This window comes from Molothrus ater, chromosome 1, assembly GCF_012460135.2.
Source record: "Molothrus ater isolate BHLD 08-10-18 breed brown headed cowbird chromosome 1, BPBGC_Mater_1.1, whole genome shotgun sequence".
In the NCBI taxonomy this organism is placed as follows: domain Eukaryota; kingdom Metazoa; phylum Chordata; class Aves; order Passeriformes; family Icteridae; genus Molothrus; species Molothrus ater.
The window spans coordinates 76,695,467-76,721,471 of NC_050478.2; the positions used below are offsets into that span (position 1 = coordinate 76,695,467).

At 36.7% G+C, this 26,005-nt stretch overlaps 1 protein-coding gene across 3 annotated transcripts in view; it reads left to right on the forward strand.

Annotated features, from left to right (window-relative positions):
* The first annotated feature begins 537 nt into the window (after positions 1-537).
* Positions 538-26,005, forward strand: part of CDH18 (cadherin 18) — a 493,283-nt gene continuing 467,815 nt past the window's right edge. For all 3 annotated transcript variants that reach the window (XM_036400351.1, XM_036400425.1, XM_036400360.1), the window contains exon 1: positions 538-861. The gene's annotated coding sequence lies outside the window, so the exon portion shown is untranslated. The remainder of the gene's footprint in view (positions 862-26,005) is intronic.

A 26,005-nucleotide genomic window follows, 5' to 3' on the forward strand; every position in this document is an offset into this window, starting at 1 on the left:
CCAATTCTCCTGATTCTTAGTTTATGTTAAATTTCCACAATTGCCATAAACAATTCCAGTTGCAAAACACACAACTGGGTTTTTCAGACCACAAAGCCTGAGGCTCGGCATGCAGATTCATTTCTAGACTGCACCGTGGGGGGAGTGTGTGTTTATTTTCTTTCTTTTTAAATATGCATTCTAAAACATGTAAAATGGGTAAAAATTTTAAAGTGTTCAGAATGCTACTGCATGCAATGTGCATGTTTATATAACTATCACGAAAAACACAGAGAAAGATAGCTTTGGATCTGGGCTCTCCTAAACAATTTTTCTTTAACAGAGATAAAATAAAGAAAAAATACTTAGTTAAACTGCTGGCCAAACTCTTATTGTTTGTACTGCTCCTGGTAAAGACCCTGGGGAGCAGCAGCGGAATCTGTGCTATTGATTGGCTGGTTAAAGAGAGGCCTATTAGATTGAGACAGGCTAGATTGATTATACAGCAGCAGAAGGAGCTCAGATTCAGAGCTGAGTGAACGTCAGGGTGAGAGAGAGGGAGAGCAAGCGAGAGAAAGCGTGCAATAGAGGGAGACCGTACCCACTGTAGCATCAGTGTGTGACAGCTGGTGCCTGATAACACTGATACTGAGCTCCTTCAGTGGAGAACTTGCTGAGCTACCCTTTTTTCATTTGCAAGAGGATGCCAGCTCTAAGCCAGTGCAACTGATGACAGACTGGATCTTGGAATAGTTCGTTTCACTTACAATTACATCTCTCATGTTCTGCTTCTCTGAAGAAAGGCTTATTACGGAAGACAAAAATTCATTCTCTCCCCTTACCTCACATATTATTGATGATATACAGAGTTTGATCTTCCAGGTAAGGATAATATCATTTGCTTTTCTGAGCAGATAAGAAAGGAATTATTCTTTTTGTATCTTGCATGTTAAATACAAGCTTTGGCATTTATTCTCAGAATGCATTTTTGCACTTGTATTTCTTTCACTTGCAGACTGTATGTAACAATTGCTATGTACCCCTAAAGACAATTCACAGGACATGGTTTGTGCATTGCATTTATCATGCTTAACCCTTAAGGTGAATGGAATGAAACAGAAAAGATCATTTCTAACTACTTGGATGATGTTTTAATGTAACTTGTCCCACACATGCTAAACAGTCTGAAGTAATAATGGCACACAAGCTCTCCCATATTATTGATCCATTAGTGTACATATTGTGATGCCAGGTAGAGAGAGAATTTACCTGAAGGATTTCTCAGTGCTTGTCAGCAGTTTGAAATATTATCTGTCTTTTCACTGCAAACATGCCACTGCTGAGCAAATATGGTCAGCCTTAAATAATTTATCATTAGACTGCCATTTTTTATCTTTATAGTACTCATTGCTATCATTCTGCCTGCAAAGCAAAGATCAAGGCTTATGACTTGAAATATGAAACCTAGGATGTTCTGTTACACTGTACTGTATGTTTGAAGCAGCCATCCCATGGACTGATTGCCTGTTTTGCTATGACATTGACTCTACTGTCTCCTAACTGCAGAGCTCCATATAAAGTTTCTATTTATTTCCTTCAGCTGTGTTTTAAGTGGTTTTGCTGTCATAGGTGATAGGTTCTGATAGATTGCTGTGATTTTGAAGGTGATAGACTATATCTGAAATAACCCAGCTTTTGGATTTGAAGTATGTCAGGAAGTTGATTGACTGGGTGTTTACAGGCCACAGGAGCATAACGCTAAGACAGCTCCTTCATTAGCAGCACATTGCTTCCAGCTGTGACAACGTGCACCACCTTCCTCATCAGTTTGTGCACTCTGCTCCTTGTTCCATACTGCAGAGATTTTCGTATGCCAGATATTGTGATTATTCCCTCTGGGTGAAGTAGAGGCATCAATCTATTTATGCAAGCATTTAAGTAAACTTTGACCCAGCCAAGTACAATGTTCCAATGCTTTGGCCAGTTAGGAAACCGCCTATAGCAAGGTCTTGCTGCTAGGAGGTGGACCTATGTGTAATCCAATTTATCCAATGACTAAAGAATCACAACTACACAAAAACACTTTCTTCACTTCCTTTGCCAAAAAATTTTTAATAAATTTCCATAAAACACCATACTGAAATAATTAATGTCTTCTCAAAAACCCAAATGAGAAGTGGAGTTGTCAAAATGATTATTTATCATTCTTAAAAGACATATAAGAATTGAGGACCTTCGATATGTAAAGATTTTTTACAAACTAAAAATTATTTCAAGGGGTATCTAAGTGACCACAAGGATAAAAATACACAATGCTTAAGAGAAAGTTTTGTCTGCTATAATGTATCATATGAATAAGCATTGGCAAAACAGGAACTAAACTGATGACCCCAAACTAAAGGCTTACTTAAACTATAGCACTGGTGCTATTTTAATACCTTGCATCATCTACATGAATTGGGTTTATGTAATTTCTTATATACACAAATGTCAGCAATTTTGATGTTTCCTCTGAAACTCTTTCCAGGTAGCCAGACATTCTCTTGGGGGCACATTTTGCCACCATAGCTTTATTGTGTGGTATTTTACTCCATAAAATACTGCCAAAGGTGAGCACTCCCTACATTGACTATGGAGTCGGAGTGCAGTATCTGACCATAAATAATGGAAGGAAACCCTTTATATTTTAATTATCTGACTGCAAATTGTAACACTGAGACAAAGACATGGGTATTGAAAGCTAGATTTACCGAGCATAGACAGTATTTTATAAAGAGCTAAGATAATTGAATGTCTAATTCACTTTGTATTCTTACAAAGCTCAAGGCCTGCCTCGGTATATTTCATGTGCAGTTTGACTAGCAAAAGAAGTCCTTTATGCTCAAAAGCTTTCCTACAGCTCTTATAACATCTCTCTTTTCTCTCTGAAAAGTTTTGTTCACTATACTGTTCTCTTTAAATACACCTTAGAATTTTCTGATTAGAAAAAAAAAATCATGGTAATTCTGTGATTTCCAAGACAGCAATTTTTTTCCCTCAAGATTAATGTCTGTTATTAGTCAGGTTACATCTAAGCCATGAAACTCCAAATAACACTAAAAAGTCGGGGTTTTTTGCAACGGTAATGGTAATATTTAATTTGAACATTAAATTTATTTATTTAAAGCTCAAAAGAGAATCAGAAACCCAAACAATTAGTTAAACTTACATTCATATTTTTCTTCTCACAAGATACATTATTCATTTCCACATTAAATATTTTAATCATCTTCTTTTGTCAGATCCAGAAAAACTACATGAAAAATACACAAATGAGAAGGAGTTAAGAGTTTGTATATTACAAACTGTGCATTTTCTTTCAGGTCTTTGATGTTGTAAGTGTTAATCTGGACTTTTTGCAACATTTTAAACTGATTCAGTTATGTCACCTTTTTCTCAAAAGATTAATTTGACCTTTTGGAAATTAATGTTGTATTCCTTTCCAGCTTGAAGTCACAGAATGCAAAATTTGTTTTTCCTAGCTAACTTAAAGCCATTAGGGGGCTCTTTCCTCCTATGCTATCACACAGCAAGCTGCAACACAAAGATACAGCTAGTTCCTAGATTTTTTACCAAAAGAAATTATTCTTGAATTAATTTATTTTGAGTGTAGATTATTTTAATAATACAGAGCAGCTAACAATCTCTCTATTTTTTTGTTCATTTGTTGGAGAGTGTTCTGTTTGTTTTGTGTATTTTTATTGCACATAATCGAAAACTTTTACTATCAATTAATGGTTATGTGTAGAAGTTACTTTATGTCCCATAAAGGAGAAGCAGGAAACACATTCAGCAAAAATTTCGAAGTAATCCCTGGGATTACTAATATGAACATGAATCATCGCTTATGTCCAAGAAGCCAAAGTCTATTTATCCAAATAACTGTGAATAATGGTGCAAGTAGCTTAAAAAAAAAAAAAATTCTGTTGGGCGCTGTTATATTGGACCAAAAAGAACCTAGAGTACATAGGTTCTTATACATATATAGAGTATCTAGAAGTGACAAAATCTTCCCTTACACAGCTTGTTTTGTGACCAGTGTTTTTGAATCACTCTTTATTTCGCAAAATGAAAAAGTTCCAATTCTGAAAACATTTACTCATATGAGCAACTACACTGAAGTTACTGTGGGCCAAATTCAACATCTTTGTTCTGCCTATTACCCTTCAGTTTCTGTAAATTCATTGCATCACTGGACATGAAACCAGTTGAGAAGTTTGTACTATTTCTTGTGGGTTGTAAACTTTGTACAATTACTTGTGATACTTGGGGTTCTTCAGAAAGGACCATAGAATAGTCTACTGCAGGCTAAGGAAAAGAATTTAATTTGTTCTAAAGTACAGAAAGGTAGTTTCTGTACTAAAGACATTTACATTTAAAAAGACATTTACACTGCAATGTCATGCTGAGGTGAGGCCAGGAGAAACATGAATGTCAAAAGGCAAGCAAAATAATTGTCCCCCTGTTCCAGTTTTGAAGAATTTTCTTACTCCTGCCCATCCTTGAATGAAAAAAATCCCACATTGGTAAATTTTTTTACCACCCTAAACCAACTTGCTACTTTAAATTGTTTAGCTTAGGGAGATTCCAATACTACCAACTCCATTCAAGAAAAAAATAAATAAAATAAAAAGACTGACACACTTTGTGATGTTTGACATTCACAATGAAGAAGTATGATCCGGCCAAGTTGAAATGAAAAAAAAAAAGTTATTTCTGGGTTTTACCTAGTTTTGCATCCTCTTATAGCAACTATCTTATGACATATCAATGAAGAACTTTGTTCTACTAAACAGCATCTAGAAATTCCAACCAGAACCTCAAGATACTTTGTTTATTGCTGTACTGTGGTGGTTTGACAGGAAATATGTTTTCTGGGATGTTGGGGTCAGGCCAACGGATGCTCAGATTTTAATATTGGCACCTAATGTGGCCATTGGGACATTGTATCCGCCTCTGAGCACACGGGGCTAAAGCAGGGCTCTGCCCTGGGAGGCTCTCTTGGGTTCTGGTCAGTGAAAGGTTCAGAGCTCCCCTGCCTGGCTGCGGGCTGGGCGGGGCAGGGGCAGCCATGCGGCCGGGTGAGGTAGGCCGGGCCTGGACAGAAGGGAGGGGAAGGCCCCTGCAGGATGGAAGGGTGGAGGAGGAGCACTGAGAGGCATCGGGCAGCCACCCCCCACCCAGGAGAGACAGAGAGCGAGCCTGTGCCTGTGCTTGGCCGGCCGAGAAGGAGAAGGGGGGGTGCGAGAAGGTGCCAGGCTGGGCAGCCGTGGGAGCTCTGGACAGACAGAGCCTCAGATTTTTAACCCTTTTCTTGGATGATGGAAACCTTGCGAATGCTAATCCTCCTGGAGCTGAATGAGAAGAGAGATATAGAGGAGATAAGAGGAAATGGGCCACAAGAGAAATAGAGAAGAACTCAGGTGGAAGAGATGATGGAGTAGCTTATGCTGGACTCTTTTTGTGTAGCCATGGACAGAGCCGTGTTTCCTTGTGATACAGGGACTGCATTCTAGGGGGAGGCAATGCCTCAGGACCAAGAGGGTTCGATATGGGTACCCCTTGGCCCCAGGGGGTGAAAAATATGGGGGGGACAGCTGTCCCAAAGGAGAGACTGTGCCTTTTTGGAGTGGGACGAAGCATCCTTAAAAGTCGACCCTAGAAGCAGCTCTGGTCCATGTTCAGTGGTGAGAGCACTGGACATGAAAGGAAGAGGTCACCATTGGCACAAGAAGGACTCCTTCTCCTCTTGATGAACTGAGGATTGAGTATTCTGAAGGGTGGTGCCGGACTGAGAGTCGATGATTTGGGGGATGTATTGTATTGGGAATTTGGTAGGGAAGAGGAGGAGATGTATTTGTGAAGTTTTCATTTTCCTTGTGTGTTTTTTTTTTTCCTCTCCTTTTCCTTGTAGTTTAGTTAATAAATTCTTTTTTTTTCCCTAAGTGAGAGCCTGCTTTGCTTATTCCTGGTCACATCTCACAGCAGAAACCAGGGGGAGGGTATTCTCATGGAGGCTCTGGCATTGTGCCAGTGTCAAACCATGACATGTACATAAACAGTTCATCCAATATAATGAAATTGCTAACAATATGGAATAAATCAAGTATTATTTCTTAGATATATAATTGATGCTTCAAACTCTAAGATGATCTTCATTAGATATATTATTAGCACATTGCAAATTCAGCATCATACAAATTATCTTTCTGTTTGTAGAAGAGGGCTTATTCATTACTAAAAGGTGGCTAAAGTTAACTATGATTTGCTTGCATTTCAAGTAATTAATTATGTACACATGAACAGTCATGGAAGCTGAGATGGCATTATTAATAGTAATTCCTCAGGCACAACATTGGCAGTCAGTCAAAGGAGGTGATTGTTCCACTCTATTCTGCACTGGGGTGGTCTTACCTGGAGTATTGTGTGCATTTTTGGGTACCATAATGTAAAAAAAGTTATAAAGTCATTAGGGAGCATCCAAAGGAGAGCCACAAAGATGGTGAAAGGTGGATGGGTGGGGAGGGCACACAAAGAGTGGCTAAGGTCACTTGGTCTGTTCGGCCTGGAGAAGAGGAAACTGAGGGGACACCTTACTGAAGATGCAACTTCCTTGTGAGAGGAAGAGGAGAGGCAGACTCTGAACTCTTCTTTGTGGTCACCAGTGACAGGACTTGAGGGAATGACATGAAGTCTTCTCGAGGGAGGTTTAGGTTGGATATTAGGAAAAAGTCTTTGACCTAGAGGGTGGTTGGGGACCAGAACAGGCTCCCCAGGGAAGTGGTCACAGCACCAAGCCTGGCAGAGCTCAAGAACCATTTGGGCAATGCTCTCAGGCACATGGTGTGATTCTTAAGTTGTCCTGTGAAGGACCAGGAGTTGAACTTTGATGATTCTTTTGGTTCTCTTCCAACTCAAGCCATTCTATGATCATGTGACTTTTTTAAAGGCTCAAATGAGACCAAACAAATTGCTGGAGGAATGACAGGATGTGTATAGCAGAAGCAAGGAGCAGAGACCACTTCTTGGCTGGAGTCAAGCACCCTAGTAGCAAGACTCTTTTCTCCTCTATAAAACACAGTTTAATTTAATTGTATGCTTTGCTTCCTTGAAATCAGTGAAATTTTATGTAAAAGATAAAAAATTAAACCCATGTTAGAGTCTGGCACAAAGTTTCTGCAGAGCTTCACTACAGAGGTAACTCTAATTTACTGGTTGGTTAATTTATCCCTTATATAAACACATTAAGCAAAGCAGTTTGAAATACTTTTGAATGAAAACTGTTATATAAATGTAAAGTATTATCATGGCAAACAGAAGTCACTCAAAGTTGACAGAAGTCACTTCAGCTAATGAAAACTGCAAGAGTCTGGTGCTTTATTAAGTATGAACAAATAATTAATCTCTGATGAAAGTTTAAAGACAGAAACAACAGTTCTTCAGACATGTAGTCAAATAAGAAATACTTAGGTTTTATGTTTTCTATAATATATGAAGGCAATAATTCAAATTACTAGATTTTAGAAGTAGAGAAGTTTGCAAAAACAATTATTAGATGTACTGTAAAAATATTTTAAAGAGAAGCAGTAACAATGTAATTTAAAATACACTTCATAATACAATGAAAAGCAGAATCTTTTGTTTGTTTTTAATTTTTTTACTGGAAAAAAATGACAAAGCAAATGAAATTGCACTGAAACAGCACCTGCAGCTTCTTCAAATTTATATACAATCCTATATACATATATTTATTTATATATAGATGATGGCATCCCTGCCCATGGCAGGGGTGCTGGAGCTAGATGATCTTTAGGGTCACTTCCAACCTTAGTCATTAAATTAAATGAGTCTATTACATATGTGCATACATGTGTGCATGTACCTGTATTAAATCCTATCTTTTACTGTCTGTATTCCACACAGAAATATATAGTTTATATAAGTATATACAGAAGTATATAGTTTCCCTGTTAGAGAAAATTTGTAATTTTTAGGCATACAGTCATGTAAAACCCAAACATATTCCTTGAGTACCATAAAAGAAAAGGGTTTGTTGGTTGGGAAGCCACTTGAAGGTACAAGTTATAAGACAGGTGTCACCGAGAAATGCAGATCATCAGATACCAGGATCCTAACAAAATACTGTTTTCCCTGATATTGAAAACACTTTGTTCACATAATCTGCTTGAATGCTGTCATGTGATAACAGGATGGCTTTGCTGAGCAGCATGCAACAAACTATCATTAAAACACATGGTACAGTTTTGAGAAACACTCTAAATTTTTTGGTTTGTTTGAATTTCAAAATATTTTGAAGTGAACGAAAAGTGTTGTTGCTTTGCAAAACACTGATTACGTTTGGCTCTGGAAAAAGACATGAATAAATCCTGGTCTGATCAGTGACTATTAACAATGGTCTGTGGATCATCAAGTGAGTGAACAAAGTTCTGCAGAGCAGCTGATAGAGAGAAGTAATTCATTGTCCTCTGGTGGATCTGTAACACTGAGAATTAATGTGCTTGCAGCATATTACAGCAGAGACAAAGCTATGGTAACACCTTGAGTATTTATACACCTTTTTTACCCTCAGAACGTTTTGTGACTGATTTAGATGTACAACTGAAGGTTTTGTTCCTTCCCTCCAACTATCAGATATTAAACAGAAAAACAAACCAAACCAAACAAACAAACTAAACAACCATAACAAAAAACACCAAAAAATATCCCATATCAAAACCCCTGTCAAATTCACTTTTGGACAAGCTGTTAAGGTAAACAAAATGAACCATCAAAAATTAGTATATGATAATATTTTTTTTTTTTGTTGAACATAGTGAAACAATAGTTTTGTTCTTAATACTATGTAATGATAATAAGGTAGAAACTCTTTGTGTCCCAGACTACTTAACAATGACAGTATAAATATTTTGCAGCATATGGAAATTATCTATACCAGAAAGTAAAAATATATAATATTCTTTAAATTCTGTAAATTTCAGTTCTAGAAGTCTACTTCATAGGGGTACATGGACTTCTCCAACTTCTAAAAACTTCTGAAAATAAATTGTAGTGTTTTGCTCTTCCAAGCTTCTTAAGATGCATTAATAGTTCCTAATTCTATGCATCAGAGCTCTACTGATGTGTAAGGGAAATTCTGAAATTAATGTGTAAATAAGAACAAGCTCATCTGAAAAATCCTGCTGCTGATGCATTTTATTGAACTGGATTAAATAATATAAACACATTGGGGCTTTTTAAAATTATCTTATAACAGACTATAACTTTTTAATACTGTGTGTAGAACCAGAATTTGAACCTATCTTCTTAAATAAAATCATGAGTAACTTCTGAAGGGGAAACATACTTTCAAGTTCCCTGCCCTATTTGGAGACACAGAAAATATGAGGCAGCTTCAGGTGAGCTTGGATGATATTCAAGGGACTGAGTCTTGGATGTTTGCCCATTAATTCTAGGCACTGTCATACATCTGTCTATATGTACAGAATCTACCCAATCTAACCAGCAAAATTACAGCAATGTCATCAGTACCTGCTCTTTATTACCTTATGCCAATAAAACAAATATCAATGCCTGGGATTACAGCTATTATGAGGTGGTTTATTACCAGCAAAGCTGGAGCAAAGTATGAAAGCTCTACAGTGTCCATCAAAAATGGAAAATTGTCCCTGAATTGCATGATTGGGAGCATGATCAAGCAGAGGTGTCAGACATCTGACATTATTCTGAAGATCAGGGAGAACAATTTGGGAAAAGATGTTTCTTTTGCACTCTGTATCCATATACTGTTTGGCTGCCACAATATCTTTAAGACCTTGGTAAAAAGCTTACAGCTCTTTGGGATGGATGGGATCAGGAAGACAACATTATTGAATTGATGCAGATATACAATTATACAATAGTTCCTGTCACAATTTTTGTACTGTTTAGGAAAATTGTTCAAACTGGAGTTGTACCTTACTCTGAAATTGCACAATTTAGTGGGTTTCTTTCTAGGGGACCAACAATAATTATACATCCCTGCCTCCAATGTGAGGTTCAATCTCAACCTCACTCTAGCTCATCTTTTCAATAACTTGCCCAAGTGCAGCAAATGAAGCATGCCTGGGACATATCAAACTTCTTAGTAACTTTAAAGAATGAAATGAAATTATACTACACAGAGAAAAAAACATGCATAAAACCTGTCCAACAATATTACATATCAATCTAAACCAAAATCCTGTCTGATGATTCTATAATTCTCTTAGGCATCTAGATTTCTACTTTTTTTTGGTTGTAGTACATGTGTATATATATATATACACACATGTATCTGAAACTCATTAACTTCTTCACCTGTTTTTATAACTAAGTATTCCTGCCTAAAAGTTTTATAGAAGCCCTACTGCAAGAACTGCTGTCACTTTGTGTGGTTGATCTACACTAGAGTGTTGGAGGAATGAATGTCAAGATTTACAGGACGTCAAGATTAACTCATCCACAAGCTTTTATCATGCAAAACAGTTCAAATTCTTTTCATCAAGGAGAGGTATCTTTCAATACTTTGAATAAATCTTGGCATAAGAGAATGCCAATAGATATTTACTAAGAAAGAAATTATATACTGTGAATCTTCATTCTGGTTTACCATCATGTATTTTCTTTGACTCTGTCATAGATTAACATTCTCAAGAGGAACCAAAATTACTTTAGCCATGAACATTTTTCAGACAGTGATTCGTGGACCAATCTTTCTATCTATGCATATATCAGGAATATCAGTTTTTCCAACTTCTATAACTATTCATCATCTTCACTTCCATAAGATAGCTGCAGATGTTTTAGATTTATGCTAAAATCCAGAGAGAAATTCTGTACAGTATGTGAAAGTATTCCCTGTAGTAAATGGGTATGTATCTAAAGGTAAAAAAAAACCCCTACCTGACACTGACAGCACCAACTCTTTCAGCCTGACCTCTTCCAACCCAGCTGCAGCGGGATGCGGTGCTGCGTCCATGTAGGAGGGATGTGCCAGCACTGCACCTTTGTATTTGGAGAGGCTATGGGTCCCTAATACTTTTGCCATTGATTTTACACAATTTTGCAAGTGGAGAATTTGTGCTAAAAAGAATTAACATTTTCTTGGATGGCACAGTTTCAAATGTTCTGTGCCAAAGATGCCTATTGTCAAACTAAAACTTCTTTGCAAGTCTCCTGTATCCAGGACTAGAAAGCTGTATAACATTCCCTTCCCTTCCCTTCCCTTCCCTTCCCTTCCCTTCCCTTCCCTTCCCTTCCCTTCCCTTCCCTTCCCTTCCCTTCCCTTCCCTTCCCTTCCCTTCCCTTCCCTTCCCTTCCCTTCCCTTCCCTTCCCTTCCCTTCCCTTCCCTTCCCTTCCCTTCCCTTCCCTTCCCTTCCCTTCCCTTCCCTTCCCTTCCCTTCCCTTCCCTTCCCTTCCCTTCCCTTCCCTTCCCTTCCCTTCCCTTCCCTTCCCTTCCCTTCCCTTCCCTGAAGTTCTCTTCCCTGAAGTTCCCTTCCCTGAAGTTCCCTTCCCATCCCTTCCCTGGGAAATTTGTTTATCAAAGTCTGCATCACTTTTCTCCAGTTTCTCCAGTTTCTCCAGTTTTCCCCTCTTTTGAGAGGATGTTTTTTTTCCTTTCTCTTTTTGGGGGAAGATGGTGGGCCAAAGTGGGCAGGGCAGGAAACAGTATCTTTTATTAGGAAAAGTACATAAGGTCAGCCATTGCAGTCTGTAGCTATTTGGAATTTCTAATTTCGGGAGGATAAGAATGTTGAAAGAATAGGAGGGGTTTGGTTATATTTGTTTGTGGTGGTTTTTTTTTGTTGGTTTTTTTTGGGTTTTTTTTTAATTGCTTTTTTAGCTGATGAGTCTCTAGTCACTCAAATGATAGGTGCTCTACACTTAGGTAAATATTTCATGAGGGCAGAATATACTGTTCTGCCTTTTGAATAAGCTTTATTTTATTAATGAGTTTGTTTAATTTCCACACCCTTCAATAAATTATCAACTTGGGTATAAAATGAAATATAATTAGGTCACCCTGTAGCATGCTTTTATTGTAGATGATGTGTGAACCACTCTGGATTGAGCTGCACTTTTGTGCTTTCTCATTATGTGTCAGCTATGAAAATTCAACATGACCAATGCGCTCTACTCTCAGTAATGATAACATTTGGAAATACAGTACAAATAAAGTCTTAAAAACATTAAGGTATAATCTTTTGGGAATAAAAAAAACACAACTATGTTCAAAACTATAGCTAGTGGATGAACTGGGACACTATAATGTCTACCTAAAAAATTAAAATTAAGCTACCTTTTAATAAAGACAATAGTAAGCAAAATTATAACACATTTCACAAATAATGTCTTGTTAGTATTATCTTGAACCTAAATAAGATATAGAGCTGTTTTATATGACATTTTTAAAATGTCTCTTTTTGTTTTAGATGCATATGTTTGCACAGGGTCACTACAAAATTTCTTTTTGAGATGTCAAACAATCATTAGATCCACCACTCTTAGTTTTATTTCAGATAAAATGCAGAGTACACTGGAAATTTCATCCATATCCTCCAAAAATTAGCATGAATAATCAAAGTCATTGATTAAATTACCTAAATAAGTCCCTAATTCTCACAGACAATCTACTTCTCTTGAAATCAGATCCTAAAAATCATTTGTTTAAGTGTTCCAAGAATCAGAATGGTTGATTCCTCTGAGCTAGAAAAACATTTCTGGCATAAAGTGGCATAGAAATTTTGGCTAGTGTACTATATGTCAGATGATATTTTGTCATAATAATTTCCATGACTTTTAATTATTCTAAGTTCATAATATTTTAAAGTATTGAAGCCATCAGAAATTTAATTTTGTGATTTTGTACCACACTGAGGTGTTTGCACTGTCTTTTTATAATCATGAAGACATGTGCTGTACCTTGTGCCTAATACTGTGCACTATTCACACTATTAGATATAAAAATATATATATTCTTAACAATTTTGTACACAGTTTTAAGAAATAATTTTAAAAAATATCTCTCTATAAAGCTCCTTGTTTAGGAAATGGAAAGGAAGATGTAAAGAAGGCCCTAGTTTTTATTGTTGTTTGACCTTACAATGGTTTCTCAAACAATAAATCAATCCTTTAATACAAACCATACACATAGGATTGTTAATCTTCACAAGGACCACAGAATAATGCCACCATCCCTATTACATTTTCTTACAAGTCTGCATGCTATCCTTTTGTATTAATGGACATTTCTACTCTCTTTCTCCCATTCTCTTCTCTGGAAGAAAATAGTGCTAGAGGTATTATGCTTTTAGAGAATAGATCTAAATATAATTCTTCTAGATATAACTCATAAAATTCAGGAAGCCCCTGTTAAAAAATGTTCTGTTCTGTTCCAAAAAAGCCCACTCTTAAAATGTTCTACAACAGCATAAAACTTTCAGAATGTGAAAAAATATTTAATGTCTCTATGCCATCAGAGATGTAAGATTTTTGCCATACTACAAAGTATGGAGTAAATCAACCAAGAAAAAATTCAAGGCCTAAATTTGAATGCTCCTTTTTTATCATACAGCGTTGGTTTCTCAACATAGTGACATACATTAAAAATTACTTAGAGCAAAACCTAAAGACTCATTTTAAATTTCCTTTGAATGTTGGTGATTTTGCCAATTCCAGAATGAATGATTCAAGGATAGTTTTAAAATTACCTAGGTGATACTGCCCTTAATGTATTGAAAAAATAAAATCTTAATCAAATTCAATTAAGGTTTTAGATGCCTCAATTTAAACTTTGCCTTTTTTTCCTATGTATTATCTAGCCTGAAAATTGCATTTGACATGCAAAGATATAACTTCCGTGGGAATTACAGCTACAATTTATTTACAAGTAATCACACAAATGTATATAGATATCTACAGTTATAGATGTCAGTGTCCCTATAACCATGTCTCAGAAGCTTCTGTTTGAAAATTGAAAAGTCCCAATGCCCAGGACTCTAAAAATTAAAATTTATCCACCAAGAAAACTGAAATGGAAACAAACTCTGCATTTGGATAAAACAGTTTGCCTGTCCAGCAGTAACATTTTGCTGCAAATGACCCCCTTACCTGCATTTAGCATGTTGATTACTCAGACCACTGAAGCACACAGGGTGCTGTGCAGAGCCATCAGTCAATAAGGTAATTTATACAGATGACCCTTCTGGGCAAACCAGGGGAGGAACTAGTCTATACTGTTTTCTTCTAGCTGAGGAAATCTGTTCCCCTGTTGGTAAATATTCACCAAAGAGAAAATCCACCAGTCTCTCTAACATTTTCTATTCACAGAGAAGTGAGAGGCTGTAGTTGAAACTGATTTTGCTTGAATAGAGCTTAATAACTAGAAGCATCTCTTTTTAACCTATGAGACTCTGATAGATGTGTTCATCAATAACATAATTGGTTTAATGATACAAGAAGCTGCTGTTAGGATGGCTTCAAGTTAGGGAAAACTACTTCCCTTAAATGTGTTGGAAGCAATGCACAAACTGAGGGCCAGCATTCTACTGAAGCAGAGAGCAAAATACAGCTTTATCTCCCATGCTTATCTCATCTCACTGACTGTAGCTGAATGTCCCTTGCAGGTGTGCAAAGGGTTGCTTTGTTTCAGCCTTCTGCAAAGGCTCTCTGTGGGGAGAGTAACACCCTGACATGGCTGAGGGACAGAGGTCGAGGCTGGGGCTGCCTATAGAACCTTCTGGAACATTGCTGCTGGTGTGGGAAGGAGCTACTCATGCCATGCACAGGGCAGCTGGGCAGGGGCCAGGGGGATGGAGGGCAGTCTTGTGCCACAGCGTGGCTGTGGGAGCAATCTCCTGTCCTGTGAGGGAAAGGAGTGGCAAAGAGGGGGCTGTGAGGAGGTGGGGAGAGCCCTGTGAGTCGCTTGTTTTGCTTTCCAGTCTCTTGTGGGGCCCTCCCTTGAGAGGACTGTGCTGTGGCCATATACCTTGCTGTTTGTATCCCCTGCCCTGGTGCCAGGGTGCGGGTCTTGGTTTGCTGATGGGTTTTCTGTATGAAGAGTATTTTGGTGGTCCTGGCTGCACTTGCTGAGGGGACAGCCAGCCTTGGATGGGCAAAGAGTGAGGTTTTTGCAGTTTCTCAGGGAAGCTTTCCTGAGAAACTGCAACCATCACCTGTTTGTGGTGGATGAGATGCCAGTCACTAAGGTTAACTTATTTTAGATAAGAACTGATTTAGGAGAAAAGGGGAAGAGGTAGGGGCAGACCCTGGAGGTGGTGAATGCAGGAGTGCTAGAGGACCAGACTTGTAGCATAAGAGTTGCAAGTACCAATACTATTTGCTAAATAAGGCCATATTGTGCATTCTTGGCTTGAGGCCTGTGCTGTATCTTGGACACTTCTGGGTGATGATAAGGAAGTAAAAAGTATCCAGCTCTGAAGGCTGGAGTTGTGGTGATTCTGTTCCATTTCCCTTTCCTCTTTTTACCAAAATACTAAATCACGTTGAATGGCACTCCGATGCTGCTGGTAAACCTGTCTAATCTGAGTGTTTCAGGCTTGGAGTGCTATTTGTTCAGTGTGCAAATCCAAAGGAAACAACATCAAGAGAGCCTCAGAGAGATGTGCAGCTGATGTATGTTTCACAGACTCATGTGCTGAGTTAATTCAGCAAGGCTTCTGGCAGATGTAGGGAGTCTCTGGCCTTTACCTTACTTAATCTTGCCATCCCATTGACAGTGGCCAGAGTAGCCCTTGGACAAGCTGCCATTCCTCATTGCTGCCAGACCTGGTGCCAGCAATTCCCATTGCACTTTGGTAACTATCCATGACCTCCTCGTTTCAGAAGTCTTTGGTTTTCCAAAATTGTTTGTATTTTTTATTCAAGCTGTCAGTCTCTTACAAAAATGTAGAAAAATGATAGGCAGTTCATGAAATGACAATGACTTTATGGCATAGGCTCACATTCAGAGATTAATTTTGCCCCATCTCTCAAGCACAATATGTCATATTGATTGAAAAAAAGGTTATCCTGTACTAGAGAAAGAGCTTTCCTGCAATTCCCAGGTTCAGGGGGAAGGATCCAGGAAGGTTGATAATGAATTAATGGACTCAACTGATGCCATTTGAACTGTTTTGAAAATACTGTTTACAAAATTGTATAATGGGAGTGAAAACATTATTCTTTGTTCTCACTCCCTAAATCTAGTGCCTAAGACTCACATTTAAGTGATTAATTAAATTCTGTGTTTTGTTCAAATGATTGTTTAGTAATACTGAGTGACATCAGCTGTGATAACTGGAAAAAAAAAAAAAGAACAAACCTATATTAGACATAAGCTTACACATAGTACAAATTTACCCTCTTCTTTATCGAATATTAAACTGAAAAAAAGAAATAGCCAAGATTAAATCTCAGTGGATTATTTAGGATTATTTGATTGGGAAAATACAGTTTTGTCATGTTTTCCTCTAACTGGAGATTTGTGGACAGGTGATGAAACCACTTAAAAGGCACTCAAAATATATGCTGGTTCTCCTTGATTTCTGTCTTTATTGAGTCACCTATAAATATATATAAGACTTTAAATCTCTAAATATTTTCTGGTTCACTAAAGTTCTCAATTTTTTTTCAACAGAGCCTTATAAAGCAATCTGTAAAAAAATATTATCAGTGGTGGGACAGTGAAACAAGATTTCTAGAAAAAAAAACCACAATCTCTTTGCTCTGCTGCCATTAAAATGTATGTTTTGTATGTTTCTTCAAGTATACATGCAAATGGATAACTTTCTATAATTGTTGTATCACAGATGGACTCAATATTAGTAGAAAGCACCTGATTTAGGTAAATCAAAGATAAATTCCTTTCTTTGTTCTAAAGACAAAAAATCCAAACCTAATCGAAGAAACAATACCCCACACCAAAAACCAACTGAAATTTCAGACTTTGTGTCATCTCTTACCTTGGGCCAAATGAAAAGTCAGCTATCTGAAGATCAACTTCTTCAGTTTTTCATATTTCTTCATTTCAACTTCATATAGCAAAGGGTCCATAACTTAAATATAAATTGTGACTCTTAGGTTTTTATTTGACAAGTGAGAGCAGAGCTTTTACTTCATTGTGGTGTTGTTTACAGGCTGTCAAAATATTTATATGGATTTGGATTTTTTTTTCACTAACAAGTGATATTATTCACTGAATTCAAAAAGCCAGCAGTCTAGGAGGTTTTTGTGAGCTAAATGATAAAGGACTTGATTCTTAAAAGCATTTAATTTTCCTACTGTATTTTAATATAATTACAAAGCACTCAAATGATAATTTTTTAAATTACCTTGTGAATTATTTCAAATGCTGGTGGAATACGTAGAGCTCTGCCATCAAAATGGCAAGTGGGCCATGGTCAGTGTAGGAGCTGTTACTTACCCATATTATGTCTCATTTTATACAGCTGCCTGTTATAATTTTCTTCTGGACTGAAGTCTTGCCCATATATTTGTGTTGTTGTAGAATACTTCCTTTTTTCTTTCCAGCTAAATCTCTGCATATTTTGGTAACAGTGCAACCCAAGTGTTGTTTTCCAGTCTGGGATGCACGTGGTAGCCTACAAGAGAGAATCCTGAATTGTATGCATAGAAAAATTTATGGATTATGAACAAGGGATTTCTTTGCAAGTTAGTAGGACATATGAATGTATATAAGGAAGAGAAGTTGCTATTTAGAAAAATTCCCACAGTGAATCTGACTTTTTTTTTACATGCTCTTAAAACTTTCTGTCTGTGCCTGGGAATATTCTATTGGACATGCATAAGATAATAGGCTACAATTTCTACAACTAGTGGAGTTATTCTGATATAGTACAAACTCCAAAATGGTTTAGACCTAGTATTTAAATTCTAATCTATATCAGAGTGTAATATAATTTATGAATTATACTACATGAATGAGGGGATCTTGAGGAGATGCTGTTTTTTAATTATTTTGATATGTTAAGCTTTTAACATTTGCCAGTTTGCATTGCCAAATTTCCCTTTATCAGGAGGATTGAAAATTTGACAAAGTAACAGCAGATTCTGAGGCAAAACTGCACTATTGTGTCACTGGTATCAGCATTAGTGACATTACAGTCACATTAATCCTTAGGCTCAAACCTTGTCTGAGTTATGTGTAGAATACAAATATGGAAGCAAGTACTGATACTGAAATTATAACACTAATTACAATTAGTTAAAATTAAGTCACTTTTCTATGGTGAAGGATTATTCATCACATGGCAATTTTATATAAAGACTGAGTACCTTTCGAGTTTAATATTACAGTTTATATAAATATTGGGAGATATGTGCAGAAATAATAGATTAAATTCTCTGATTTTTTTGTTTGGTTCTTTGGTTGGTTTGGGATTTTTGGTTCTATGCTATGCAAGAGGATCAGTCAAGTTAATCATGATGATCTTCTCTTACTCTTAACTCACAAATTTTTTGACTAAAATATAGTTACTCTCATATCTTCATAGATCAGATCCTGTGATTTTTTAATGTTTTTTTATGCTCAGCCCTGTGTCAGTCAGGAGTTTTTTTAAAAGCTTCATTGGATCAGATAAAAAATTTCACTGTTATTTTACTACTGTTCAGCTGCTTGTATCAGTGCTTTATGGCAAAACAAGATATATTATCAGCAAATGAAGTACATATTTCAAAATCAGGAAGCTGGAGTGGGGACTCTGAATTGGTAGCTCAGAGTGTCTGTCAAATGTTGATTTTTCTTTATCATGTCTGTTTTTCTGTGTGAGGAAAATAAACATAAGTCTACACTGTGCCTTTAACACTCCAAAATGTTGGGGTATGGGGTATGAAGAAAATTTTCTAGCTTAGTAAAGCCTTAAAATACTTTCCTAGAATAGACTGTGGACAGTAAAAACACAACTGTTATTCAGTTTCCCATGAGTTCTGTTTTCATCGAAGGTAGGTAATGCAATGTACTTGCAATATTATTATGTCATACCATTTTCTTGAAGGTGGAAGGCAATTGAAGACATGTGCAAAAGTACCTTCACAGAATCACAGAATATTCTGATTTGGAAGGGTCTCATAAGGAACATTGAGTCCTTTCTGAAGGCAGACTTCTTTGTATTTTAAATGAATTATTTAATCTGATTTGCAAAATTTTTATTCAGATTTTCTTCTAAATAATGAGAATATTTGAGAAATACTGTCTCCTGGTGTTTGAAGGACTTCTTATGAAAATTTTAATTTAAAAAGATACGTTTATGGAGTTTAACATCATCAGACATCAAGTATTTGACAGGAAAAGAAATGCATAATTTACCAGGGGAAAAAAAGTATTTTGCCCAGAAAAAAAATATATTGAGCTGCTTTGTCTTTCAGGAGTTTTTCAAATCTAGACAAATTCTGAGAGTGCACCATAAAATAACTATTTTTCTCTTTGTATGACATGTACCATTGAAGAAACTGGTTTATATATGTTTTCAATGAGAAAATATGGGGGTTTTCTGCTATTAAACTAGACATGAATTTTACTGGTGGCAAATTTAAGGTGATCATTAAGAGGCAGGCAAAAAAATATTTATAATCATATAGAAGGAACACAGGATGATGTCCTATATTAATTTTTAGGGCGAAGGAGAACCTCAGTTGTACCAGATGCCCTTGGTAGACTCAACAGGCTTTCTTTGAAGTACTTTTCACTCTCAGGCCTGTTTATGCCACCAGAAATGACAACACATGGAGGAAAACTTGCAAGATGAATTCGAGTGCAGCAGCCCAATAAATGTGATATTGTGCATTTCATGCCTGATATTTTTTATGGCTGTGAACACTTGCACCATCAGAAGTAATTAAGAGCAAACAGAAGAGCTGTGCACAAATAAACAAAAGCTTAAAATTATCTGTTTGGCTTTGTGCTGTAACTACTGTAAGAGTATAACCAAGCATTTTTATATCTTAGGAATGTAACAGGTATGCTACAGCAACTGCTGCAAGGAAAAAGGTTTCTTTTCAGGTTATGTTGTCAGTTCTCAACAAAATGAATCACGCACGGTGGGTGAGTAAAGCTGTCCCTGTGTTTATGATCCCTGACTCATTCCACAGGTTTTATTTGCTTCCATTTCAAAGACATTTTACTACTTTTGTACAGCAAATTGTGTCTACACCATAAAGTAACAGTTGCAGCTTTTACAAGTCTGGGATTACATATTCCCTGGACAGTTTTCTTTTCACAGGGACAAATCTTGAGATATCAAAATTCTGGAAATGCACAAAATTGTTAGAGGAAAGCTGGCCCCAGTTGACAAAAGGAAATTGGAAGACAAAAGAAGAAATAGAAAATAAATAGAGTCCTATTGCTGCAGAGGGCCAGCTGCAATAGTTGTTTCTCTAACCCCATGTGTTTGTGAATCTTGACCTCTCTTGTTAAAGGTGGAATTTTTACTAGAAATGGCTTGATAAATGCTTCATGCACATGTACATGTATATAAAGATGACTTGTGGTGTCAGGGCAACAGCTAGCATGGTTAGGAGATGAGAATTAAAGGGAGGGGGTATGAAAAGTGCTGCATACCTGTACCTTATAGCCTACTTTTTCAGCTTTCACTTGCAGACCCTGTGCAGTTGCTTCCTCTCATTCTACATATTAAGGAAAGCAGAAGATGGACAGTAAAATAAGAAATGTAATTTCCTGAAACTGAATACAATTTCCTATTTGTGTTTAATTAAAACATTTGCTGAAACTAATTTCATTGTTGCAAAATCAGTATTAAGGTGCAGGGGTTTCATTTTTCAGAGCAAGTTATTCTGAACCCCATGGATGGTGCCTGAAGGGTTGAAAATGGCTAATGTGAATATTAATTAATTGTGTTCTAGTGACAAGGAGCTTTGCAATAATTTATTGTTTACACTTCTGCCTTAATAAGTAGATAAACATGAAAAATTACAAGATATTGTTTCAGTTTTTCTCAAAAAATGTATCACTTAGAGCTTGACATAGATCCAACATAGAAGGATAGAGAAGACAGAAAACTGGGAGATCCTCAGATGGCTTGTTTCCTTGTTATGAACTAGTCCTCTGGAGCTTCTGATCACATCTTAGCTGTCATATGGACCTCGCTGTCTCATCCTGTCCTGTGGTACCACAAGCAGGAAGGCAAGAGATGTTCAATCTAACAGAGTTTACGAATGATCCAAGAATACTTTGGAATCCTCTGCAGCAAATTAGAAGTCAAAAGAAAGATACTGTAAAAGGCAGCTGTTGTACTTTGCAGCAGAGCTCAAACATAGCATGTGCCTGTCTTGGGTGAAAATCTTCAATAACTGCAGGAAATTTGTGGTACAGAAGAAAACTAAAAATGCTTAAAACATGCTGTTAGATTTTGGGAGAGTATTTCTTCCTAATGATAAATCTGATGGCAAGTCTAATCATAAACATTTATCTTTTTATGCATAAACTTAGATAGCAGTTTAATATTTCTTTGGCAATTGCGTGCTCTTACATTGTCCTCATCTGGTCTCTAGTTACTGTAATCTGGAAAATGTTGGGAAATGGTTTGGAAAAGCACTTAGTGCCCAAATTATTGATGTGTTGTGTATTGGACCCACATCCATGCCCCACCTTTCCAAATGTCCAGTGGTACTGTGTATGTTTAAGATAATTTCAAAGAAACAGTAAGCCTGGTCAATTCTGAATCTTTTGAGAAAGAATATGATTAATAATCACGATATTGTTTTCTGGAATTGCTTTGTGACACACGCAGTTAGTCCTAAGTCCTAAGAAACCCATTGCAGAATTCTTTTTTTTTTTTTTTTTCAGGTTCTGTGATGTCTTGATGTCACTTTTAAATTTGAAATAAAGTGCAAAACAATTCTTTTAAGCTCATGTTTACCTGTTGCTCAGTAGAATGTTCAACTGACAAATATTTCCATGTGGGAAACTTAAATATGCATTTTTAAATAATATAAAATTTCCTATTTCTGATAAAGTCCTTCACAATTGGAAACAGATATCATTGACATCTCAAACAGCCTGCATTTCATCTTCCTTTAATCACGTATGTCCTTTTTTATCCTCTGTATATGCTTTACACATTAATTAGACTAAGATTTCAGTGATGTAGCAGGAATTCTGAATTTTTTATTTATTTTTCTTTCCCCCACATAGCTTCCTTTCTCCACTCCCCAGCTGAGACTGTAACAGTCTCAAAATGGAGCAGCATAACTCAGCATTGAGGAAAAGATTTTAAATATTTTTTAAAGTTTACGAAGGAAAAAAAAATAGGAATTTAAATAACCATTAAGGAACGGGAGGAAACAGTTTAAAATCATCTGATTTTTATTCTGAGTATTTAGTGAAAAATTAGCCACAGGAGTAACATGTTTTCAAAATTGTAATCTCTCTTCAAACCTCACATAAACATTGAAAAAAACTAAATATATTGAAGATGTCATAATTAATGCATGACTTTTGATACTAAGAGGTGTAAATCTTTATTGATTTATATGATGGCTCAAACTTCTTAGAAACTATAGATCTGAGAAGTGTTTTGTCCTTCCTCTATTTATAGTTGACCTTTAAGAAATGTCTAACAAAGAGAGGAGGGCTGCAGTCATCTTAGTATTGCAGTACATTGAACCAATTCATGAATGACCATTATGTACTGGGAGAAGAAAAGTGCTGTCTAGTGCCAAAAGTCTGTTAAACCATATTAAAGAAGTAGTAATGAGTGCCTGCAGTTTACTTTCCTAAAAGGCAAAAGCTTTAGGTCTACTTTTGAACATGTAAACAAAGGAGTTTTTACTTCCTAGCTAGTTATCAACAGAAGAACCAGTGCTTAAATTCACCTTGAAAAATTATTTTGAATCCTCCTTCAGCTATTGTCTTAAGGATGCTGCTTAGTAAGAAAACAATAGTCAGACCAAGTTGATCTACTAAGAAAGTGTGCTGTAACTTTAGGAACATAGAGACAGAGGGCTTTATCAAGACAAGTGGAATTTGGGAGTGAAATATTTGGGACACTTTGAGAGGAAGTAAAGTGATCTAATTGGTACTGCAGTATCTCATTCTTCACTTAAAAAGATCAGTGCTGCTGATTCCTAGGCTTGGCCTGAAATTCATTTGTTTATCTGAAACACAGGCACACTGGTGGACTGAGGGCATGCTTTTTGGCAAAGCCATTACCAAGCATATTTTCTTAGCTTATAAAATGTATCTAGATGGTTATTTGGTTATTTAGCTCTCTGCATTGTCTGGGAAAACCCCCCCACAAACCCAACAATTAACACGCCGCGTAATTCCTGCACGCACACACCCACAGCCCTTTTCTGAAGGTGTTCACAGCACATCTGAAGCTTGCAGCTACCACCATTCATGCAATGCAATTAACAATCCTCGTTATTTGTAAAAGAAAATAAATCTCCCCTTCTCCTGTTTTATAAGTTCCACTGTGTGCTGCACAAAATAGAAACTTTTAAAGTTTAAATTAAAAGGGAACATATTTTTAAAACTGCATAGTCATTACAATATTGCATTATCTTTTTTTAATTAGTTATGCAAAGACAGCTCTTATTACTACTTAGAATTATGCATATTTTTCTTTTTTTCCAAGTAAAGTTTTGGTTTGAGAGGTTATTGGCAGAGATGAGAAATTGCAAATTTGGGTTGGGTTTTTTTTTCCGTGCCTTTGCATGCATTTGATTCCTTTCATTATTCAGAAAACAGGATAGCAAGATTAACGACAATTTAGTGTCTCTGTACAGTCAGTTCACCTCTATCAAGGAGAATGTTGAGGCTTCCATTTTTATTCTTCCTTGTCCTCTGCTGCTGATTGTAAGAATACTAAGCAAGTTAAAGGATGTGTTTGTCAACTAGAACATCTTTCTGTTATGACCTGGATATTCATCACCAGTCTTACTTTAGAAGTGTGGAATAATGATAAATTTGGTGCTAGCTGGTCTAATCTGACTGTCAACCAGCAACCTTGAGTTGAGATGCTCTTTTATCTTGTGAAACAGATTTGTGAGACATTCACTCTTTAAGAAAAATCAACTATTTAGCTTTTCTTTCCCCATCACCAGCAAGGTGTGATGGTATTTTGAATTTAATTTATGCAGTAAACAAACAATGAAATCTGTTTCTGTCAGCACTTCCATCTTGGAAGACAGAAAACAAAAAAGAATGTGGTACAGTGATTAATGATTGTGATTAACTGTCTAGAGGTTATGCCTTCATGCCCCAATGATTCTTCTGTCATTACTCTGGATAAGATGCTACATTAAGCACATATGCCTTCATCCATATGGCTTGCTAAAAACCTAGAGGTTGACCTTTAGCTTTTTATTTTTTCACAAATGCACTTTAAATGCCGAATGTGTAACTTGTGCATCCTGGGCTGAAGTAAGAGGAGTACTGTCCCTAGATTAAAGGAGGTGATCTTTCCCCTCTACTCGGCACTGGGGGGACTGCACCTGGAGTTCTTTGTTCACTTCAGTGCTCCCGAGAACAGCAAGGACATGAACTAATTGGAAAGGTTCACAAGGTTGATGAAAGGACTGGAGCATCTTGCCTACAAAGAAAGGTTGAGAGGGCTGAGATTGTTGAGGATGAAGAAGAGAAAACTCCATGAGACCTCATCAATGTGCATAAAACACCTGAAGTGAGGCTACAAAGGCAGCAGAGGCCAGTTCCCTCTTCAGTGTTGACCAGAGGCAATGTGCAAAATATACAACACAGAAGGTTTCTTCTGAACATCAGGAAACACTTTTCACTGTGAGGATGAGTGAGCACAGGTTTCCCAGGGAGGCTGTGTGGCATCGACCACTGGACATTTTCAATGCTGCCTGGACATTGTCCTGAGCAACCAGCAATGTGTGTCCCTGTCTGAGAAGAGTAGGGCTGTACCAAATGATCTCAGGAGGTCCCTTCCAGCTTCAGTCATCCAGGTTTTTCCCAATCCTTGTTGGGGAAAATGAGAGAAGGAGGACAAAATGTGGTTTAGTTTTTGTTTTGTTTCTCAGCATTCTGCTTTATTTTTAGTTGCTAGTAAATTAAATTATTTTCCCTCAAGTTTCCTTGATTTTCGGTGTTATGGTGATTTTTTCTGTTTTTATTGTGAACCACAAGATTTTTTTTATTTTTTCCCCTCCTCTGCTGAAGTGGAAGAATAAGAGAGTAGTTGGGTTGGGCCTGGTGGTCTGCCATAGTCAATCCACCACAGACATAAATAGAAATAAAACCTTTTAGCTTGAATATAGTTTATTACATTTCTAATTTTTAAAAATCAATTAGTGTATATTGACAGGAAAAACAGAACTGTGATTCACATACCAATTGCCACAGAATATGTCTAGAAAAATGATTATGATTTTTTTAAATTAATCATGTTTTAGGACTAAAGAAGGAAAAAAATCTTGAAAGTTATGAAGTCCTGTGTGTAACCCTATATATGATACAAATTTCCTTGATGCTTCCTTAATAGGGAACTCATTAAAAGACTATCTGTTTAAGTTACTCTGTTGAAGAAAGCTCATTTTTCATATTCTTTCAGTCTTTAGCTGTGAAATCAAATAAATCACTTCTTTAGTACAAGAAGTCATAGTATGGTTGAATGATTTGAGTGAGAACAGACCTGTAAAGTTCCAACTCCCTGCCATGGGCAAGGACACTTTCTGCTAGACCAGTTTGCTCAAAGCCCCATCCACCCTGGTCTTGAACACAGTTTCTCTGGGCAACCCTCCATAGGTTACCAGCACCTTTATCTTAAAAGATTTTCATCCTCATGTTCAATATAAATGGATTAAAACTGTTGCTTTTTGTACTGTCACTAAAGTCTTTGATAAAATGTGTCTGTGCCTTTATCATAAGCCCAACTTATATGTACTGAGAGGTCACAATAAGGTTTCCCTGAGGCCTTCTCTTTTCTGAACTGACTTTTTCCACTTCTC